Raw genomic sequence first — 22,548 nt, forward strand, 5'->3', positions numbered from 1 at the left:
ATACTTAGAACTTAGATTCTGCTAGATCAATATATTATGAAAAGGACCGAACTAAGGAAAACGGTAAAGATAAAAGTGAGTGATGGTGATACGATACCGGGGCACTCCCCAAGCTTGGCAGTTGCCAAGGGGAGTGCCCATACCAGATACTCAATTCTTCTTTGTTGGTGGAGAAGGTGATGGTTTTGTTGATGGCGTAGGCTTGTCGTCCTTCTTCCAAGGCATGGGCTCACCATCATAGAAGGATGATCGAGTCTCCTGAAACCTCAAATCTGCAGCCAAACTCATCCTCTTGAATCTATATTCATACTCACAGTTTTGATTTTGCAGGTCATAGATCTGGGCTTGGAGGTGCTCGTTTTTCTCATGAAGCTTGAAGATGGCCTCCCCAATGTCCATGACGTCCAGCTTGTGGTTGTTGGTGGACTCCGTGATCATAATGTGATTGGAGTCAAGTCCACGCTCCACCATCTCCTGACACTTGAAAACTTCTTGCTCCAATGCCTCGAGCCTTGCCTCCGTGCTTCCGGTCTTCCTTGGTCGCTCAGCTCGCGGATGTGCAACAACCCCTCATGCATCTCAATGATTTGAGGGTGTTGCAGCACTTCTGCGACGTAGGGGTTGATGACCTTCTCGAAGAACTGGTCCTTGGGGGCACTTGAAGACGACATGATGACCTGGATCTGTCAGAAAAACAGCTCGAAACAAAAACAGGAGATTTTTGCGTGATACGGGAGTCAAAACCTCTGGGAGATTATATAATGATTTTTTACCGACCAAAATACGTGTCGTGTACAAAAACGGAGTCCGGAGAGCACACGAGGTGCCCACGAGGTAGGGGGGCGCGCCCTCCACCCTCGTGGATCCCTCGTGTCCTTCCCGGACTGCTTCTTATTTTTCTATTTTTCTAAATATTCCAAAACAGAGAAATATTGCCTTAAAAACTGTTTTGGAGTCGGTTTACTTTCCGTACCACATACCTATTCCTTTTTGGAGTTTGGAACATTCCGGAAAGTGTCCCTTATGTATTCCTCCGGGGTTACGGTTTCAATAACATTGGTTTCAACATTTATGGGATTACCTGAGATATAATGTTTGATTCTTTGACCATTCACCACCTTCGGATTTGTGCCTTCGAAGTTGTTGATTTTTATGGCACCGGAATGATAGATATCCTCAATAATGTAAGGACCTTCCCATTTAGAGAGAAGTTTTCCTGCAAAAATTCTTAAACGAGAGTTGTATAGCAATACATAGTCACCTACATTAAACTCATGCTTTTGTCCTTTTATCATGCCATCTTTTAACTTTTTCTTTAAACAACTTGGCATTTTCGTAGACTTGGGTTCTCCATTCATCGAGTGAGCTAATATCAAATAACCTTTCCTCACCGGCAAGTTTAAAATCATAATTGAGCTCTTTAATAGCCCAATATGCCTTGTGTTCTAGTTCAAGAGGTAAGTGACATGCTTTTCCATAAACCATTTTATATGGAGACATACCCATAGGATTTTTATATGCAGTTCTATAGGCCCATAATGCATCATCAAGTTTCTTGGACCAATTTTTTCTAGATCTATTAACAGTCTTTTGCAAAATTAATTTGAGCTCTCTATTACTCAATTCTACTTGGCCACTAGACTGTGGGTGATAAGGAGATGCAATTCTATGATTAACATCATATTTAGCAAGCATTTTACGGAAAGCACCATGAATAAAATGTGAACCACCATCAGTCATTAAATATCTAGGGACTCCAAGTCTTGGAAAAATAACTTCTTTAAGCATTTTAATAGAAGTGTTATGATCAGCACTACTAGGTGGAATAGCTTATACCCACTTAGTAACATAATCAACAGCAACTAAAATATGTGTATATCCATTAGAGGAAGGAAAAGGACCCATATAGTCAAAGCCCCAAACATCAAATGGTTCAATAACAAGTGAATAATTCATAGGCATTTCTTGATGTCTACTAATATTACCAATTCTTTGACATTCATCACAAGATAAGACAAACTTATGGGCATCTTTGGAGAGAGTAGGCCAATAAAAACCAGATTGCAATACCTTATGTGCAGTTCTATCTCCAGCATGGTGTCCTCCATAAGTTTCGGAGTGACACTTGCGTAGGATCTGTTCATGTTCATGCTCAGGTACACAACGTCTAATAACACCATCTACTCCTTCTTTATAAAGATGTGGGTCATCCAAAAAGTAATGCCTCAAATCATAGAAGAACTTTTTCTTTTGCTGGTATGTGAAACTAGGTGGTATAAACTTAGCAACAATGTAATTAGCATAATCAGCATACCATGGAGCAGTATTAGAAGCATTTATGACATTTAATTGCTCATCAGGAAAGGTATCACCAATAGGTAGTGGGTCATCAAGCACATTTTCTAACCTAGACAAGTTGTCTGCAATGGGGTTCTCAGCTCCCTTTCTATCAACAATATGTAAGTCAAATTCTTGTAGCAAGAGAACCCATCTAATAAGTCTAGGTTTAGCATCTTTCTTTTCCATAAGATACTTAATAGCAACATGATCACGGTGAATAGTTACTTTAGAATCAACAATATAAGGTCTGAACTTATCACAAGCAAATACAATTTCTAAAAATTCTTTTTCAGTGGTAGCATAATTTCTTTGAGCATTTTCTAGGGTTTTACTAGCATATTGAATAACATTTAATTTCTTATCAACTCTTTGCCCTAGAACATCACCTACAGCATAATCACTAGCATCACACATAATTTCACAGGGTAAATTCCAGTTAGGTGGCTGAACAATAGGTGCAGAGATCAATGCTTTCTTAAGTATTTCAAATGCTTCTACACAATCATCATCAAAGACAAATGGTATATTTGTTTGTCATAAATTAGTCAGAGGCCGAGAAATTTTTGAGAAGTCCTTAATGAACCTCCTATAAAATCCAGCGTGACCAAGGAAACTTCTTATACCTTTGATGTCCTTGGGACATGGCATCTTCTCAATAGCATCAACCTTGGCTTTATCAACTTTAATACTTCTTTCAGAAACTTTATGCCCCAAGACAATACCTTCATTAACCATAAAGTGGCACTTTTCCCAATTCAAGACAAAATTAGTTTCTTCACATCTCTGCAAAACTCAATCAAGGTTGCTTAAGCAGTCATCAAAAGAAGATCCATAGACGGAGAAATCGTCCATGATAACCTCACAAATCTTTTCAAAAAAATCAGAGAATATAGCCATCATGCATCTTTGAAAGGTAGCAGGTGCATTACATAAACCAAAAGGCATATGTCTATAAGCAAAATTACCAAAAGGGCAAGTAAAAGTAGTCTTTGATTGATCTTTGGCTGACACAGGTATTTGAGAGAAACCAGAATAACCATCTAGAAAGCAAAAATTGTGTATGTTTGGATAATCTTTCTAGCATTTGATCGATAAAAGGTAATGGGTAATGATCCTTTTTAGTAGCCTTATTTAATTTGCGGAAATCAATTACCATCCTATAACCTGTAATAATTCTTTGAGGAATCAATTCATCTTTATCATTAGGAACGACAGTAATGCCTCCCTTCTTAGGGACACAATGGACAGGACTTACCCACTGACTATCAGCAATGGGATAAATTATACCTGCCTCAAGGAGCTTTAGTATTTCCTTTCTTACCACTTCTTTCATTTAGGATTCAGCCGTCGTTGATGATTACGAACTGGTTTAGCATCTTCTTCCAAATTAATTTTATGTTGACATAGAGTGGGACAAATGCCCTTAAGATCATCAAGAGTATACCCAATAGCAGCACAGTGCTTCTTCAGAGTTTTCAATATTCTCTCTTCCTCATGCTCTGAAAGGTTAGCACTAATAATAACATGATATATCTTTTTCTCATCAAGATAAGCATATTTAAGAGTATCAGGCAACGGTTTAAGCTGAAACACGGGATCACCCTTGGGTGGGGAGGATCCCCTAGGATTTCAATAGGCAAATTGTTTTTCAGAATAGGTTCATGTTTAAAGAATGCTTCATCTATTTCCCTTCTTTCATTTATAAACATGTCATTTTCATGGTCTAGCAAATATTGTACTAAAGGATCACTAGGAGGTACAGCAATAGAAGCAAGACCAATAATTTCATCCTCACTAGGAAATTCTTCTTCACGGTGTTGTCTACTAAATTTAGAGAAATTAAATTCATGAGTCATATCATCTAAACTGATAGTAACAACATCCCTTTTGCAATCTATGGTAGCTTTAACAGTGTTCAAGAAGGGTCTACCAAATATAATGGGACAAAAGCTATCTTGTGGGGAACCAAGAACAAGAAAATCAGCAGGATATTTAGTTTTCCCACACAAGACTTCAACATCCCTAACAATTCCCATTGGTGAAATAGTATCTCTATTGGCAAGTTTAATTGTGACATCAATATCTTCTAACTCAACAGGTGCAATATCATGCATAATTTCTCTATAAAGGCTAATCGGTATTGCACTAGCACTGGCACCCATATCACATAAGCCACGATAACAATGATCTCCTATTTTAATAGAAATAACAGGCATGCCTACCACAGGTCTAGATTTATCCTTAGCACAAGGTTTAGCAATTCTAGCAGTTTCATCACAGAAATAAATAACATGCCCATCAATATTATCAGCCAAGAGATCTTTAACAATAGCAATATCAGGTTCAACTTTAATTTGCTCAGAAGGTGTATAAGTTTTAATATAGCTTTTACGAACCACAGTTGAAGCTTTAGCATGATCCTTTATGCTAACAGGAAAAGGTGGTTTCTACATAAGAAGTAGGAACAATAGGATCATTATAAGTGACAATCTTTTCTTCAACTTTAATAGGTGCATCTACTTTTCCTTCTATTTGAGGATGATATTTAAACCACTTCTCCTTGGGGAGATCAACATAAGTAGCAAAAGATTCACAGAAAGAAGCTACTATCTCAGAGTCAAGTCCATATTTAGTGCTAAATTTACGGAAAACATCGTTATCTATAAAAGATTTAACACAACCAAACCTAGGCGTCATACCTGACTCCTTACCTTTGTCGAGGTCCTAATCTTCAAAGTTGCGTTTAATTCTTTCAAATAAATCCCATTTGAATTCAATAGCCCTCATCATAAAAGAGCCAGCAGAAGAAGTATCAAGCATGGTGCGATTGCTATCAGGAAGCTGAGCATAAATTTTTTGAATAATCATTTCTCTTGAGAGCTCATGATTGGGGCATGAATATAACATTAATTTAAGCCTCCCCCAAGCTTGAGCGATGCTTTCTCCTTCGCGGGGCCAAAAAATATATATATAATTGTGATCACGATGAACAAGATGCATAAGATAAAACTTCTGATGAAATTCCAATTTCAATCGTTTGTAATTCCATGACCCCATATCATCACATAGCCTATACCATGTCGATGCATCTCCCTTCAAAGATAAAGGGAAGACCTTCTTCTTAACAACATCTCCAGGTACACCTGCAAGCTTAACTAATCCACAAACTTCATCCACATATATTAGATGCTCATCAGGATGTTCTGTTCCATCTCCTAAAAAGGGATTAGTTAGCAGTTTTTCTATCATACCCGAAGGAATTTCAAAGCAGACATTTTCATTTTCAGTAGGTTCAGTAGGTTGAGGAGCAACTCTTTGCTCTACTGGTCGGGGTGAAGATACCTCGAACAAGCCCCTCAGAGGATTACTTTCCATCGTAACAAGTGACAGTAAATTTCAGCACACTATATAAATTTTTCCTTACCAAATTCCACCTACCAAAGGCGCTTCACTCCCGGCAACGGCGCCAGAAAAGAGTCTTAATGACCCACAAGTATAGGGGATCTATTGTAGTCCTTTCGATAAGTAAGAGTGTCGAACCCAACGAGGAGCAAAAGGAAATGATAAGCGGTTTCCAGCAAGGTATTCTCTGCAAGTACTGAAACAAGTGGTAACAGATAGTTTTGTGATAGGATAATTCGTAACGAGCAACAAGTAACAAAAGTAAATAAAGTGCAGCAAGGTGGCCCAATCCTTTTTGCACTGCGGGCCAACTCGCTTGGCCATCTAGAGCAGATCGATAGCTATGCCCCAGGTCACTGATGACCCACAAGTATAGGGGATCTATCGTAGTCCTTTCGATAAGTAAGAGTGTCGAACCCAACGAGGACCAGAAGGAAATGATAAGCGGTTTCCTGCAAGGTATTCTCTGCAAGTACTGAAACAAGTGGTAACAGATAGTTTTGTGATAGGATAATTTGTGACAAGCAACAAGTAACAAAAGCAAATAAAGTGCAGCAAGGTGGCCAAATCCTTTTTGTAGCAAAGGACAAGCCTGGACAAACTCTTATAAAGAGAAAAGCGCTCCCGAGGACACATTGGAATATCATCAAGCTACTTTTCATCACGCTCATATGATTCATGTTCGGTACTTTGATAATTTGGTATGTGGGTGGACCGGTGCTTGGGTACTGTCCTTACTTGGACAAGCATCCCACTTATGATTAACCTCTATTGCAAGCATCCGCAACTACAACAAAAGTATTAAGGTAAACCTAACCATAGCATGAAACATATGGATCCAAATCAGCCCCTTACGAAGCAACGCATAAACTTGGGTTTAAGCTTCTGTCACTCTAGCAACCCATCATCTACTTATTACTTCCCAATGCCTTCCTCTAGGCCCAAATAATGGTGAAGTGTCATGTAGTCGACGTTCACATAACACCACTAGAGGAGAGACAACATACATCTCATCAAAATATCGAACCAATACCAAATTCACATGACTACTAATAGCAAGACTTCTCCCATCTCCTCAGGAACAAACGTAACTACTCACAAAGGATAACCATGTTCATAATCAGAGGGGTATTAATATGCATATAGGATCTGAACATATGATCTTCCGCCAAATAAACCAACTAGCATCAACTACAAGGAGTAATTAACACTACTACCAACCTACTAGCACCAATCCCGGACTTGGAGACAAGAATTGGATACAAGAGATGAACTAGGGTTTTGAGAGGAGATGGTGTTGATGAAGATGTTGATGGAGATTGCCCTCTCCCGATGAGAGGAGCGTTGGTGATGATGATGGCGATGATTTCCCCCTCCGGGAGGGAAGTTTCCCTGGCAGAACAGTTCTGCCGGAGCCCTAGATTGGTTCCGCCAAGGTTCCGCCTCGTGGCGCCAGAGTTTCGTCCGAGAAGATGGCTTCCTATTTTTTCCCCATCGAAAGACTTCATATAGAAGAAGATGGTCACCGAAGGGCCACCAGGGGGCCCACGAGGTAGGGGGGCGCGCCCAAGGGGGTAGGGCGCGCCCCCACCCTCGTGGGCAGGGTGTGACCCCCCTGGTGAATCTCTTCCGCTGAGTATTTTATATATACTCCGAAAACGTCTTCCGTGAAGTTTCAGGACTTTTGGAGCTGTGCAGAATAGGTCTCTAATATTTGCTCCTTTTCCATCCCAGAATCCCAGCTGTCGGCATTCTCCCTCTTCATGTAAACCTTGTAAAATAAGAGAGAATAGGCATAAGTATTGTGACACAATGTGTAATAACAGCCCATAATGCAATAAATATCGATATAAAAGCATGATGCTAAATGGACGTATCAGTCACCATATTAGTTTTGGAAACTTGGATTATGTCGCTGATATCCGAGGAGACTTAATCTTCCAAGGATTCACGACCCCAAACTCCGCTCTGGCCTTAAAGCCGGAGCGCCTCGCCAGGACCGAAGACGGGATTTCTAAACCCGCAGGACTATCTGTGGCCACTAGGCCCAGTACTGGAGAGCCGAAGGAAGCAGTGTCGCCGTCAACCATCACAAAGCCGGACTCTTCCCCAGACACTGGCTTCGAACTCTCGGAGTCAGCATCGTGTAAGCTCGTCCGAGGAATTCCCTTCCTGCCATACTCCACGGATTCTTTCCTTCCTCGACAAACCTCACCTTTGAGCAAGGCTCTGGACTTGATGCGATCCCTCGTGATTACAGAGGAGCAACATCCGAACTACACCTAGCCCGGACTAGGGACTGAGAGCGGGGAATTTTACGTCCTACCCACCACCCACTTCATCGCCACAGTCGAGGACTTAACTGACATGCTCGACTAAGGATCCGAAGACATTGACGGTATGGACGACAATGCCGGAGAGTAGCAAGCCAAAAACCCGCTGTTTACCGGATGCTGGACGGCCACCTCTTCGTATGACGTGTACATGGTGGATACACCCAAGGAGGGTGACAACGATAATGAGAAAAATCCAGTAGAGGATAAACCCCCCGAGATACAACCAAAGCGCTGATACATCTCCAACGTATCTATAATTTTTTATTGCTCCATGCTATTATATTATCTGTGTTGGATGTTTAATGGGCTTTAATATACCTTTTTATATTATTTTTGGGACTAACCTACTAACCAAAGGCCCAGTGCAAATTGCTGTTTTTTTTGCCTATTTCACTGTTTCGCAGAAAAGGAATATCAAACGGAATCCAAACGGAATGAAACCTTTGGGAGAGTTATTTTTGGAACAAACGTGATCCAGGAGACTAGGAGTGGACGTCAAGAAAGAAGCAACGAGGCCACGAGGCAGGAGGGCGCGCCCCCACCCTCATGGGCCCCTCGCAGCTCCACAGATGTACTTCTTCCTCCTATATATACTCATATACCCCGAAAACATCCAGGAGCACCACGAAACCCTATTTCCACAGCCGCAACCTTCTGTACCCGTGAGATCCCATCTTGGGGCCTTTTCCGGTGCTCCGCCGGAGGGAGAATTGATCACGGAGGGCTTCTACATCAACACATAGCCTCTCTGATGATGTGTGAGTAGTTTACCACAGACCTTCGAGTCCATAGTTATTAGCTAGATGGCTTCTTCTCTCTCTTTGGATCTCAATACAAAGTTTTCCTCGACTCTCTTGGAGATCTATTCGATGTAATTCTTTTTGCGGTGTGTTTGTCGAGATCCGATGAATTGTGGGTTTACGATCAAGATTATCTATGAACAATATTTGATTCTTCTCTGAAATCTTTTATGCATGATTTAATATCTTTGCAAGTCTCTTCGAATTATCAGTTTGGTTTGGCCTACTAGATTGATCTTTCTTGCAATGGGAGAAGTGCTTAGCTTTGGGTTCAATCTTGCGGTGTCCTTTCCCAGTGATAGTAGGGCGGCAAGGCACATATTGTATTGTTGCCGTCGAGGATAAAAAGATGGGGTTTATATCATATTGCTTGAGTTTATCCCTCTACATCATGTCATCTTGCCTAATGCGTTACTCTGTTCTTATGAACTTAATACTCTAGATGCATGCTGGATAGCGGTCGATGTGTGGAGTAATAGTAGTAGATGCAGAATCATTTCGGTCTACTTCTCGCGGACATGATGCCTATATATATGATCATGCCTAGATATTCTCATAATTATTCGCTTTTCTATCAATTGCTCGACAGTAATTTGTTCACTCACCGTAGAATTTGCTATCTTGAGAGAAGCCACTAGTGAAACCTATGGCCCCGGGGTCTATCTTCCATCATATTATTTTCATATCAAAGTTGCTATTTCTATTACCGTTTATTTTGCAATATTTATTTTCCAATCTATATCATAAAAATACCAAAAATATTTATCTTATTATCTCTATCAGATCTCACTTTCATAAGTGATCGTGAAGGGATTGACAACCCCTTTATCGCGTTGGTTGCGAGGTTCTTGTTTGTTTGTGCAGGTACTAGGCGACTTGCGTGTTACCTCATACTGGATTGATACCTTGGTTCTCAAAAACTAAGGGAAATACTTACACTACTTTGCTGCATCACCCTTTCCTCTTCAAGGGAAAACCAACACATGCTCAAGAGGTAGCAAGAAGGATTTCTGACGCCGTTGCCCGGGAGGTTGCACCAAGTCAAGTCAAGATTTGATCTACCAACAACTAGCCATTTTTGGCGCCGTCTATGCACAAGTCAAGACATACCAAGTACCCATCACGAACTCTTATCCCTCGCATTACATTATTTGCCAATTGCCTCTCGTTTTCCTCTCCCCCACTTCACCCTTGCCGTTTTATTCGCCCTCTTTTCCGCTCGCCTCTTTTTCGTTCGCCTCTTTTTGCTTGCCTCTTGTTTGCTTGTGTGTTGGATTGTTTGTCATGATGGCTCAAGATAATACTAAAGTGTGTGACTTTTCCAATACCAACAATAATGATTTTATTAGCACTCCGATTGCTCCTCTTACCGATGCTGAATCTTGTGAAATTAATACTGCTTTGCTGAATCTTGTCATGAAAGATTCGTTTTCTGGACTTACTAGTGAAGATGCCGCTACCCATCTAAACAGCTTTGTTGATTTGTGTGATATGCAAAAGAAGAAAGATGTGGATAATGATATTGTTAAATTGAAGCTATTTCCGTTTTCGCTTAGAGATCGTGCTAAAACTTGGTTTTCCTCTTTGCCTAAAAATAGTATTGATTCATGGAATAAGTGCAAAGATGCTTTTATCTCTAAGTATCCCCCCACTAAGATCATCTCTCTTAGAAACGATATTATGAATTTTAAGCAACTTGATCATGAGCATGTTGCACAATCTTGGGAGAGGATGAAATTAATGATACGTAATTGCCCTACACATGATTTGAATTTATGGATGATCATACAAAAAATTTATGCCGGATTGAATTTTGCTTCTAGAAATCTTTTAAATTCGGCCGCAGGAGTCCCTTTTATCAAAATCACTTTACGAGAAGCTACTAAACTCCTAGATAATATTATGGTTAATTATTCTCAATGGCACACCGAAAGATCTACTAGTAAAAGGGTTCATGCTATAGAAGAAATTAATGTTTTGAGTGGGAAGATGGATGAACTTATGAAATTGTTTGCTAATAAGAGTGTTTCTTCTGATCCTAATGGTATGCCTTTGTCTACTTTGATTGAGAATAATAATGAATCTATGGATGTGAATTTTGTAGGTAGGAACAATTTTGCTAACAACGCGTATAGAGGAAAATTTAATCCTAGGCCGTTTCCTAGTAATTCCTCTAATAATTATGTTAGTTCCTACAACAAATCTTATGGAAATTTTAATAACATACCCTCTGATTTTGAGACTAGTGTTAAAGAATTTATGATTTCACAAAAGAATTTCAATGCTTTGCTTGAACAAAAATAGCCTAAGATATATGAGTTGGCTAGGAACGTGGATAGAATTTCTCTTGATGTTGATTCTTTGAAACTTAGATCTATTCCACCTAAGCATGATATCAATGATTCTCTCAAAGCCATGAGAATTTCCATTGATGAGTGCAAAGAAAGAAGCGCTAGGATGCGTGCTAAAAAAGATCGCTTTATAAAAGCGTGTTCTTCTAGTTTTCACGATGATAGGGATGAAGATCTAAAAGTGATTGATATGTCTCCTATTAAATCTTTGTTTTGCAATATTAATCTTGATAATGATGGGACTGGATATGAGTCAACTTTAGTTAAAAGGCGTCCCAATGATTGAGAGTTTTTAGATCTTGATGCAAAAATTGGTAAAAGTGGGATTGAAGAGGTCAAAACTTTACATATCAATGAACCCACTATTTTGGATTTCAAGGAATTTAATTATGATAATTTCTCTTTGATAGATTGTATTTCCTTGTTGCAATTTGTGTTAAATCCTCCTCATGCTTATAGTCAAAATAAAGCTTTTACCAAACATATCGTTGATGCTTTAATATAGTCTTAGGAAGAAAAGCTTGAAGTAGAAGTTTCTATCCCTAGAAAACTTTATGATGAGTGGCAACCTACTATTAAAATTAAAATTAAATATCATGAATTCTTTGCTTTATATGATTTGGGTGCTAGTGTTTCCACAATTCCAAAAACTTTGTGTGATGTGTTAGGTTTCCGTCAATTTGACGATTGTTCTTTAAATTTGCATCTTGTGGATTCCACTATTAAGAAACCTATGGGAAGGATAAATGATGTTCTTATTGTTTCAAATAGGAATTATGTGCCCGTAGATTTCATTGTTCTTGATATAGATTGCAATCCTACATGTCCTATTATTCCTGGTAGAACTTTCCTTAGAACGATTGGTGCAATTATTGATATGAAAGAAGGAAATATTAGATTCCAGTTTCCGTTAAGGAAAGGCATGGAACACTTTCCTAGGAAGAAAATTAAATTACCTTATGAATCTATTATGAGATCCACTTATGGATTGCATACCAAAGATGATAACACCTAGATCTATTCTTGTTTTTATGCCTAGCTAGGGCGTCAAACAATAGCGCTTGTTGGGAGGCAACCCAATTTTATTTTTGTTTCTTGCTTTTTGTTCATGTTTAGTAATAAATAATTCATCTAGATTTTGTTTAGATGTGGTTTTATGCTTTTAATTAGTGTTTGTTCCAAGTAGAACCTTTGGGAAGACTTGGGGGAAGTCTTTGCGATCTTGCTGTAAAAAACAGAAACTTTAGCGCTCACGAGATTTGCTGCCATGTTTTTACTGGAGAGTGCGATTAGGTTGATTCTTTTTGCAGATGATTAACAGACAAATTAATCACGTCCACCAATTTATTTCAGAATTTTTGGGATTACATAAGTATTCGAAACCTACAGATTACTACAGATTGTTCTGTTTTTGACAGATTCTGCTTTTCCTGTGTTGTTTGCTTATTTTGATGAATCTATGGCTAGTATCGGGGGGTATGAACCATAGAGAAGTTTGAATACAGTAGGTTTAGCACCACTATAAATAAATAATGAGTTCATTACAGTACCTTTAAGTGGTGATTTGTTTTCTTATACTAACGAAGCTCATGAGATTTTTGTTGAGTTTTTTGTTGTGAAGTTTTCAAGTTTCGGGTAAAAATTCCAGGACAACCAAAATCCTAAGCTTGGGGCTGTCCCGAAAGACATCCCCTCTTTCGTCTTCGTCTATCGGTAACCTTACTTGAGGCTATATTTTTTATTCACCACATGATATGGGTTTTGCTTGGAGCGTCTTGTATGATTTGAGTCTTTGCTTTTTAGTTTACCACAATAATCCTTGTTGTACACACCTTTTGGAGACACACACATGAATCGGAATTTATTAGAATACTCTATGTGCTTCACTTATATCTTTTCAGCTAGATAATTTTGCTCTGGTGCTTCACTTATATCTTTTAGAGCACGGTGGTGGTTTTATTTTATAGAAATCATTGATCTCTCATGCTTCACTTATATTATTTTGAGAGTCTTTTAGAACAGCATGGTAATTTGATTTGGCTATAAAATTAGTGCTAATATGATAGGCATCTGATGTCTACTACACAACCTTCTTCTTGTAGACGTTCTTGGGCCTCCAAGTGCAGAGGTTTGTAGGACGGTAGCAAATTTCCCTCAAGTGGATGACCTAAGGTTTATCAATCCGTAGGAGGCGTAGGATGAAGATGGTCTCTCTCAAGCAACCCTGCAACCAAATAACAAAGAGTCTCTTGTGTCCCCAACACACCCAATACAATGGTAGATTTTATAGGTGCACTAGTTCGGCGAAGAGATGGTGATACAAGTGCAATATGGATAGTAGATAAAGGTTTTTGTAATCTGAAATTATAAAAACAGCAAGGTAACTAATGATAAAAGTGAGCGTAAATGGTATTGCAATGCGTTGAAACAAGGTCTAGGGTTCATACTTTCGCTAGTGCAAGTCCTCTCAACAATAATAATATAATTGGATCACATAACTATCCCTCAACATGCAACAAAGAGTCACTCCAAAGTAACTAATAGCAGAGAACAAATGAAGAGATTATGGTAGGGTATGAAACCACCTCAAAGTTATCCTTTCCAATAAATCTGTTGGGCTATTCCTATAAGTGTCACAAACAGCCCTAGAGCTCGTACTAGAATAACACCTTGAGACACAAATCAACCAAAACCCTAATTTCACCTAGATACTCCAATGTCACCTCAAGTATCCGTGGGTATGATTATACGATATGCATCACACAATCTCATATTCATCTATTCAACCAACACATAGAACCTCAAAGAGTGCCCCAAAGTTTCTACCGGAGAATCACGACGAAAATGTGTGCCAACCCTTATGCATAGGTTCATGGGAGGAACCCGCAAGTTGGTCACCAAAACATACATCAAGTGAATCACGTGATATCCCATTGTCACCACAGATATGCACGGCAAGACATACATCAAGTGTTCTCAAATCTTTAAAGACTCAATCCGATAAGATAACTTCAAAGGGGAAACGGAATCCATTACAAGAGAGTAGAGGGGAGAAAACATCATAAGATCCAACTATAATAGCAAATCTCGCGATACATCAAGATCGTATCACCTCAAGAACACGAGAGAGAGAGAGAGAGAGAGAGAGAGAGAGAGAGATCAAACACATAGCTACTGGTACATACCCTCAGCCGCGAGGGAGAACCACTCCCTCCTCGTCATGGAGAGCACCAGGATGATGAAGATGGCCACCGGAGACGGATTGCCCCCTCCGGCAGGGTGCCGGAACGGGTCTAGATTGGCTTTTGGTGGCTACAGAGGCTTCTGGCGGCGGAACTCCAGATCTATTGTGCTCCCGGATGTTTTTAGAGTATATGGATATATATATAGGCGGAATAAGTACGTCAGGGGAGCCACGAGGGGCCCATGAGGGTGGAGGGAGCGCCCCCCTACCTCATGGCTTCCTTGAAGCTTCCTTCACGTGGACTCCAAGTCTCCTGGGTTGCTTTCCTTCCTAAAATAAGTTCCGTGAAGTTTCAGGTCAATTGGACTCCGTTTTATTTTCCTTTTCCGTGGTACTCTAAAACAAGGAAAAAATAGAAACTGGCACTGGGCTCTGGGTTAATAGTTAGTCCCAAAAATCATATAAAATAGCATATAAATGCATATAAAACATCCAAGGTTGATAATATAATAGCATGGAACAATAAAAAATTATAGATACGTTGGAGACGTATCAGCAGCCCCAAGCTTAATTCCTGCTCGTCCTCGAGTAGGTAAATGATAAAAACATAATTTTTGATGTGGAATGCTACCTAACATATTTATCAATGTAGTTATCTTTATTGTGGCAAGAATATTCAAATCCATAAGATTCAAGGTAAAAGTTCATATTGACATAAAAATAATAATACTTCAAGCATACTAACTAAGCAATTATGTCCTCCCAAAATAACATGGCCAAAGAAAGTTCATCCCTACAAAATCATATAGTTTAGTCATGCTCCATTTTCGTCACACAAGAATGCTCTCATCATGCACAAGCCCGATGACAAGCCAAGCAATTGTTTCATACTTTAGTAATCTCAAACTTTATAAACCTTCACGCAATACATGAGCGTGAGCCATGGATATAGCACTATGGGTGGAATAGAATATGATAATGAGGGTTATGTGGAGAAGACAAAAAGGAGAAATTCTCACATCAACGAGGCTAATCAAGTGCTTATGATATGAAAAGGCCCAAGCTTGGGACAAACATTAATTGCAGCAAATATATTCTCAAAAACATCATCTTCATCAAACATAGCATCCCCAAGCTTGGGCCTTTTCATATCATAAGCATAATCACTCTCATCATTAATAGTATGGATAGCACCAATAGTATAGCAATTATCATATTCTTCCAAGCAAGTGCCAAAAAGATTTTCAAGATCATAAGAAGTATCGTTATCTTCCACAATTATATTTTCTTGAGGCACAATAGTAATAGGAGCAGCATTATTTGGGGGAGATATCTTTTTACCTCTCTTCCTTTTTCTTTTCTTCTTCTTCACCACATCATGTGTGGGTTCAATCCTCTTTTTGGAGCTCCTTATTAATGAGATTGGTTGAATAAAAGGCTCCTCCTCGTTACCTGATCCATCATAAGAAATAATAGGAGGATATTGGGAAGTCTCTTCCCTTCCATTAGTATTCTCTTCATCTTCTATTTGTTTTCTTTTCTTTATGTAGTTGGCAATATAAGGATTTTCAATACAATTCACCACACAATACATATAAATTTTCTCTAGATCAAAATCAAGAAATCTATCAAGATTAAACTTTGGAATACCCTCTGAGGGAGTCCTGGATTAGGGGGTCTCCGGACAGCCGGATTATATTCTTTGGCTAGACTGTTGGACTATGAAGATACAAGATTGAAGACTTCGTCTCGTGTCCGGGTGGGACTCTACTTGGCGTGGAAGGCAATCTAGGCAATACGGATATGCATATCTCCTCCTTTGTAACCGACCTTGTGTAACCCTAGCCCCTTCCGGTGTCTATATAAACTGGAGGGTTTTAGTCCATAGGACAACAACCACAACATACAATCATACCATAGGCTAGCTTCTAGGGTTTAGCCTCTCTGATCTTGTGGTAGATCTACTCTTGTACTACCCATATCATCAATATTAATCAAGCAGGACCTAGGGTTTTACCTCCATCAAGAGGGCCCGAACCTGAGTAAAACATCGTGTCCCCTGCCTCCAGTTACCATCCGGCCTAGACGCACAGTTCGGGACCCCCTACTCGAGATCCACCGGTTTTGACACCGACATTGGTGCTTTCATTGAGAGTTCCGCTGTGCCGTCGCCATCAGGAAGGATGCCTCATCCCGTCTTTAAAGATGGGACTGTTGCTAAGGGAGCTTTGGCTGTCGGCCAAACTCTCCGGCTAGGTGGTTGAGGGAGTCCTGGATTAGGGGGTGTTCGGGTAGCCGGACTATACCTTCAGCCGGACTCCTGGACTATGAAGATACAAGATTGAAGACTTCGTCCCGTGTCCGGATGGGACTTTCCTTGGCGTGGAAGGCAAGCTTGGCAATGCGGATATTCAAGATCTCCTATCATTGTAACCGACTCTGTGTAACCCTAACCCTATCCCGTGTCTATATAAACCGGAGGGTTGTAGTCCATAGGCAATCAACTCCATATACAACAATCATACCATAGGCTAGCTTCTAGGGTTTAGCCTCCTTGATCTCGTGGTAGATCTACTCTTGTACTACCCATATCATCAATATTAATCAAGCAGGACGTAGGGTTTTACCTCCATCAAGAGGGCCCGAACCTGGGTAAAACATCGTGTTCCCTGCCTCCTATTACCATCCGGCCTAGACGCACAGTTCGGGACCCACTACCCGAGATCCACCGTTTTTGACACCGACATTGGTGCTTTCATTGAGAGTTCCTCTGTGTTGTCGCCTTTAGGCCCGATGGCTCCTTTGATCATCAACAACGATGCAGTCCAGGGTGAGACTTTGCTCCCCGGACAGATCTTCGTCTTCGGTGGCTTCGCTCTGTGGGCCAATTCGCTCGGCCACCTGGAGCAGATCGAAAGCTACGCCCCTGGCCATCAAGTCAGGTTCGGAAGCTTAAACTACACGGCTGACATCCGCGGAGACTTGATCTTCGACGGGCTCGAGCCACGGCCAAGTGCGCCGCACTATCTCGAGGGGCATGATCTAGCTCTGCCCCCGAACAGTGTCCTGGAGGCCGCACATGCATCGGTTCCGACCCCTAACTCAGAGCCAATTGCGCCAATCGAGGATGAGCGGTTGGACGTCACCTCGGGGGCTGCGATCCCGAAAGCGATCGAGCCGAATGCTAGCCCCGCACTCTGCACGACCCGTGACTCCGAGGATCCGGACTCCTCCCCGGACTCCGAACCCCCCACGCCCCTGCCAATCGAATCCGATTGGGCGCCGATAATGGAGTTCACCGCCGCAGACATCTTTCAGCATTCGCCTTTTGGCGACATCCAGAATTCTCTTAAGTCTCTCTCTTTATCAAGAGAGCCCTGGCCGGACTATGGTCAGCGAGGGTGGGATACGAACGATGAGGAAATTCAAAGCCCACCCACCACCCACTTTGTAGCCACTGTCGATGATCTAACCGACATGCTTGACTTCAGCTCCGAAGACATCAACGGCATGGACGACGATGTAGGAGACAAACAGGAACCAGCACCTGTAGGGCGCTGGAAGGCCACCTCGTCATATGACATATATATGGTGGATACTCCAAAAGATGGAGATGGCGATGGAACAGTGGGGGATGACACCCCCAAGAAACAGCCAAAGCGCCGGTGTCAGCGGCGCCGCTCTAAATCCCGCCAAAGCAAAAACGGTGATTCCGGCACGGGAGATAATACTACCCCGGATAGCGCCGAAGAACACCCACCTCAGCAAGATTCGGCACAGGAAGATGGAGAAGCCAGCCCTCATGAGAGAGCGGCTGACCGAGAGGTCGAGGATGATAACTATACGCCTCCCTCCAAAGACGAGGCAAGCCTCAATGACGACGAATTCGTCATACCATCAGACCCCGCTGAACAAGAGCGTTTTAAACGCAGGCTTTTAGACATGGCAAGCAGCCTCAAGAAAAAGCAGCAATAGCTTAGAGCTGCCCAAGATTTGCTAGCTGATAGATGGACTGAAGTCCTTGCGGCCAAAGAGTATGAACTCGAACGCCCCTCCAAGAGTTACCCGAAGCGCAGGCCGCTACCCCGATCAGAGGAGGAAGCACCTACATCATCAACGCATGACATGGCAGACCGGCCACCTCGCGACCGCGACAGAGAGGCCTCTCGACCCTCCACCCAAGCCATGCCCCGACGCCGCTCAACTAAGGCACGGGAAAATGCGCCCGACCTGCGAGACATACTGGAGGATAAGGCAAGACAAACAAGATCGATCTACGGATCGCGCAGGCGCCCTACGGCATGTGACAATGATCTTCACTCCGGATACAACAAATCCGGCCGGGCCGAACACAACAGACATAGCTCTTCCGAGCTACATCGTGATATAGCCCAGTACAGAGGCGCCGCACACCCGCTATGCTTCACGAATGAAGTAATGGATCATAAAATCCCAGAGGGTTTCAAACCCGTAAACATCGAATCATACGATGGCACAACAGATCCGGCGGTATGGATCGAGGATTATCTCCTTCACATCCACATGGCACGCGGCGATGATCTACATGCCATCAAATACCTCCTGCTCAAACTTAAAGGACCGGCCCGGCATTGGCTTAACAGCTTGCCAGCAGACCCAATCGGTTCTTGGGAGGACCTGGAAGCCGCATTCCTCGACAACTTCCAGGGCACTTATGTGCGACCGCCGGATGCCGACGACTTAAGTGTAACACCCTCGATGCGACTATAGCTCCCACGTGTCGAGGCACGACTTAGAGACATAATCGCATTGAAGGCATATGTCGCAAGTTAGGCAATCTTCACAACATCCCATGTAATATAAATAATGAAGGGGAGATAACATAGTTGGCTTACACTCGCCACGTCAACCAAGTACATAAATAACATTACATCATCCAAACACTCACGGCCCGGCTACGGCGCCAAAATAAAAGAGAACCCAACATGCGACACGGTCCCAATCACCCCCAACTGGGCACCACTACTGATCATCGGGAAAGGAAACATAGTATCGTTGAGAGTCTTTGTCAAACTCCCACTTGAGCTCGTACGTGTATCCTGGAGCGGAATCATCAGGCCCTGCATCTGGTGTAATAGTGATCTGTGAGCCACAGGGACTCAGCAATCTCGCACCCTCGCGATCAAAACTATTTAAGCTTATAGGTATGGCAAGGTAAAAATATGAGTGGAGCTGCAGCAAGCGACTAGCAAGTATGGTGGCTAACTTATTCGCAAAGGAGAGCGGGAAGAGGAGGCAAAGCGCGAGCGCGAAACTAGAGAGCAACCTGCGCAAACATTACTCCAACACCGTGTCCACTTCCCGGACTCCGCCGAGAAGAGGCCATCACGGTAACACACTCAGTTGGTTCATTTTAATTAAGTTAAGGTTCAGGTTATCTACAACCGGACATTAACAAATTCCCATCTGCCCATAACCGCGGGCACGGCTTTCTAAAGTTCAATCCCTGCAGGGGAGTCCCAACTTAGCCCATGACAAGCTCTCACAGTCAAGGAAGGAATAGACCTCCTCCCAAGACGTTCCGATCAGACTCGGTATCTCGGTAACTCAAGACACTTCGACAGGTTAAAACAAGACCAGCAACACCGCCCGAATGTGCCGCCAAATCCCGATAGGAGCTGCACATATCTCTTTCTCAGGGCACACTCAGATTGTCTTAGGTACGGGTAGGCCAGCCCAGAGTTGCCCCTGGTGGCCACCGGTAGCTGACAGGTGGACCAACACTCAGAGGAGCACTGGCCCGGGGGGGTTAAAATAAGATGACCCTTGAGTCTGCAGAACCCAAGGGAAAGAAAAGGCTAGGTGGCAAATGGTAAAACAAAGGTTGGGCATTGCTGGACAAGCTTTAATCAAGGTGAAATATCAAGGTGAAATATCAAGGGGTTCCCATTATAACCCAACCGCATAAGGAACGCAAAAATCCGGGAACATAACACCGATATGACGGAAACTAGGGCGGCAAGAGTGGAACAAAACACTAGGCGAGAGGCCGAGCCTTCCAACCTTTACCAAGTATATAGATGCATTAAGATAACATAGCAATATAATGATATCCCAACAAGTAAATAAATGTTCCAACGGGGAACGGCCTCCAATCTTCACCTGCAACTAGCAACGCTATAAGAGGGGGCTGAGCAAAGCGGTAACATAGCCAATCAACGGTTTGCTAGGACAAAGGTGGGTTAGAGGTTTGACATGGCAATTTGGGAGGCTTGCAAGCAAGTGGTAGGCATCGTAGCAATGGCATAGCAAAAGAGCGAGCAAACTAGCACAACAAAGATAATAGTGATTTCGAGGGTATGATCATCTTGCCTGCACAGTTGTCAGAGTTGATTGGATCCTCGAAAGCAAACTCAACGGGCTACTCGTTAGCGAACTCATCTCCCGGCTCTACCCAAACAAGACAAACAAACAACAAGGATACAATCAACCACGTGCAAACTCAAACAACACGATGCAAAGATGATATGTTATGCGGGATGCGATGCGGGATGCAAAATGCAAGATATGACAGGAAATGAAATGCATGAACCTGGCCTCAACTTGGAATTCCAAGTGTGCCACTGGAAAGATGAGATGAAATCGCTTGAAAACGATATAAAGAACGCCGAAATCGGAGTTACGGTTTGTAAATGGCAAGCGATTCAAAAATGACACCGGTCTGCGATTTACAGCAAGTAGGCATCTAAATGCAACGAAATGAACATGCTGAAGCACCCAAACATGACAACAAAATACATGGCAGGGATGCTTACAAGATGCTTAACAAAAGTCTAGCACTGAGCTACGGCCAGTTCATCCATTAGGAGATTCAAACAAGCATGGCAAAAACGCAAATGGCAAGCAGATCTCAGACTTAGTGAAATATACACTTGTCTGGAATTTCAGATCATATAGCCCTCTTCGGAGCAACAAAACAACATGCTACAGGATCTGAACATGACAAAGAAAGACATGGCATGGAGCTACTCAACAAGCTTAACAAAAGTCTCTTAGTGACCTTGAGCCAAAAGGGATCACAAAATATACTAACAAACACACAAACATAGCAAAAACATAATCAGTTTTCAGACTTAGTGAAAACTGGGACATGCTGAAACATAACTCACGAAGGCATGTTTACGAGCTCGATGCACTCACCACGGTGCAAGTCATGGCAAGACAAGCATACATCCCTTAAGAAGGCACAAAATGCAAGCTAGACATGGCAAGAACAATGGCATAGCATGCATGGATCAACTACAATAGCATCGGCAAAATCGCAAACAAGTTGACGATCTGCCCAGATTCGCAACGAAGCAAAAGTAGAGCTCGATTGACTCAAGCTAGGTTGCTCCATAATTGCAAACAAAGACATTGACGGATAGAGCACTACAAGATTAACAAAACTCCCTTACTGATCATCCTCAAAACAGGCACGGATCACTAGGAAACAACACGAACATATGGCATCATGAGATAAACAATCCCAGGACTTAGTGAAATCAGTAAGTCCCTGAAAACAGAATTAGCAAGTGCACCACTTTGTAAGCTTGCACAAGTCACCACACACATCCTAAAAATACATGGGTTGCACCTCTTGAAAGATGACAAAACCCTTAACAAAATATATGAAGAACTCACGGGCATATCATGCACACAATAATCATGGCAAAAATGACAAAAGTGCTAAACGGAGTAACAGATCTGACAATTAACTCAAGTAGCCCTCTTCTAACAGCATTTCGGGTATCAAGATGAACTCTAATGCAAATGATGCAATGGAATGAAATGATGTACTCTCTGAGGTGAACATTTTGATATGCTATATGCATGAGTCGGAGCTACGGATGCAAAGTTACGGAGCCGCGAACATGTGCATATGGACTGAGAATCTCGGGACTTAGTAGAAAAAAAATCACCCCGAGAGAAAGTCAACTGGACGAGATGATCCCGGGACAGAGGGATCCGGGCGGCGCGGGGCTGCGTTTGGATGAGATCCCGGTGGATCTCGTCCTGATCCACCGGATCTCATCGAAGACGACGACGGCGGCCGGAGGGAGGTCCCCGGCGGCGGCGGCGATGCGGTCCGGCGACGGCGGGCGGCTGGGCGGCGC

Source organism: Triticum dicoccoides, chromosome 4A, assembly GCF_002162155.2.
Source record: "Triticum dicoccoides isolate Atlit2015 ecotype Zavitan chromosome 4A, WEW_v2.0, whole genome shotgun sequence".
Taxonomy (NCBI): domain Eukaryota; kingdom Viridiplantae; phylum Streptophyta; class Magnoliopsida; order Poales; family Poaceae; genus Triticum; species Triticum dicoccoides.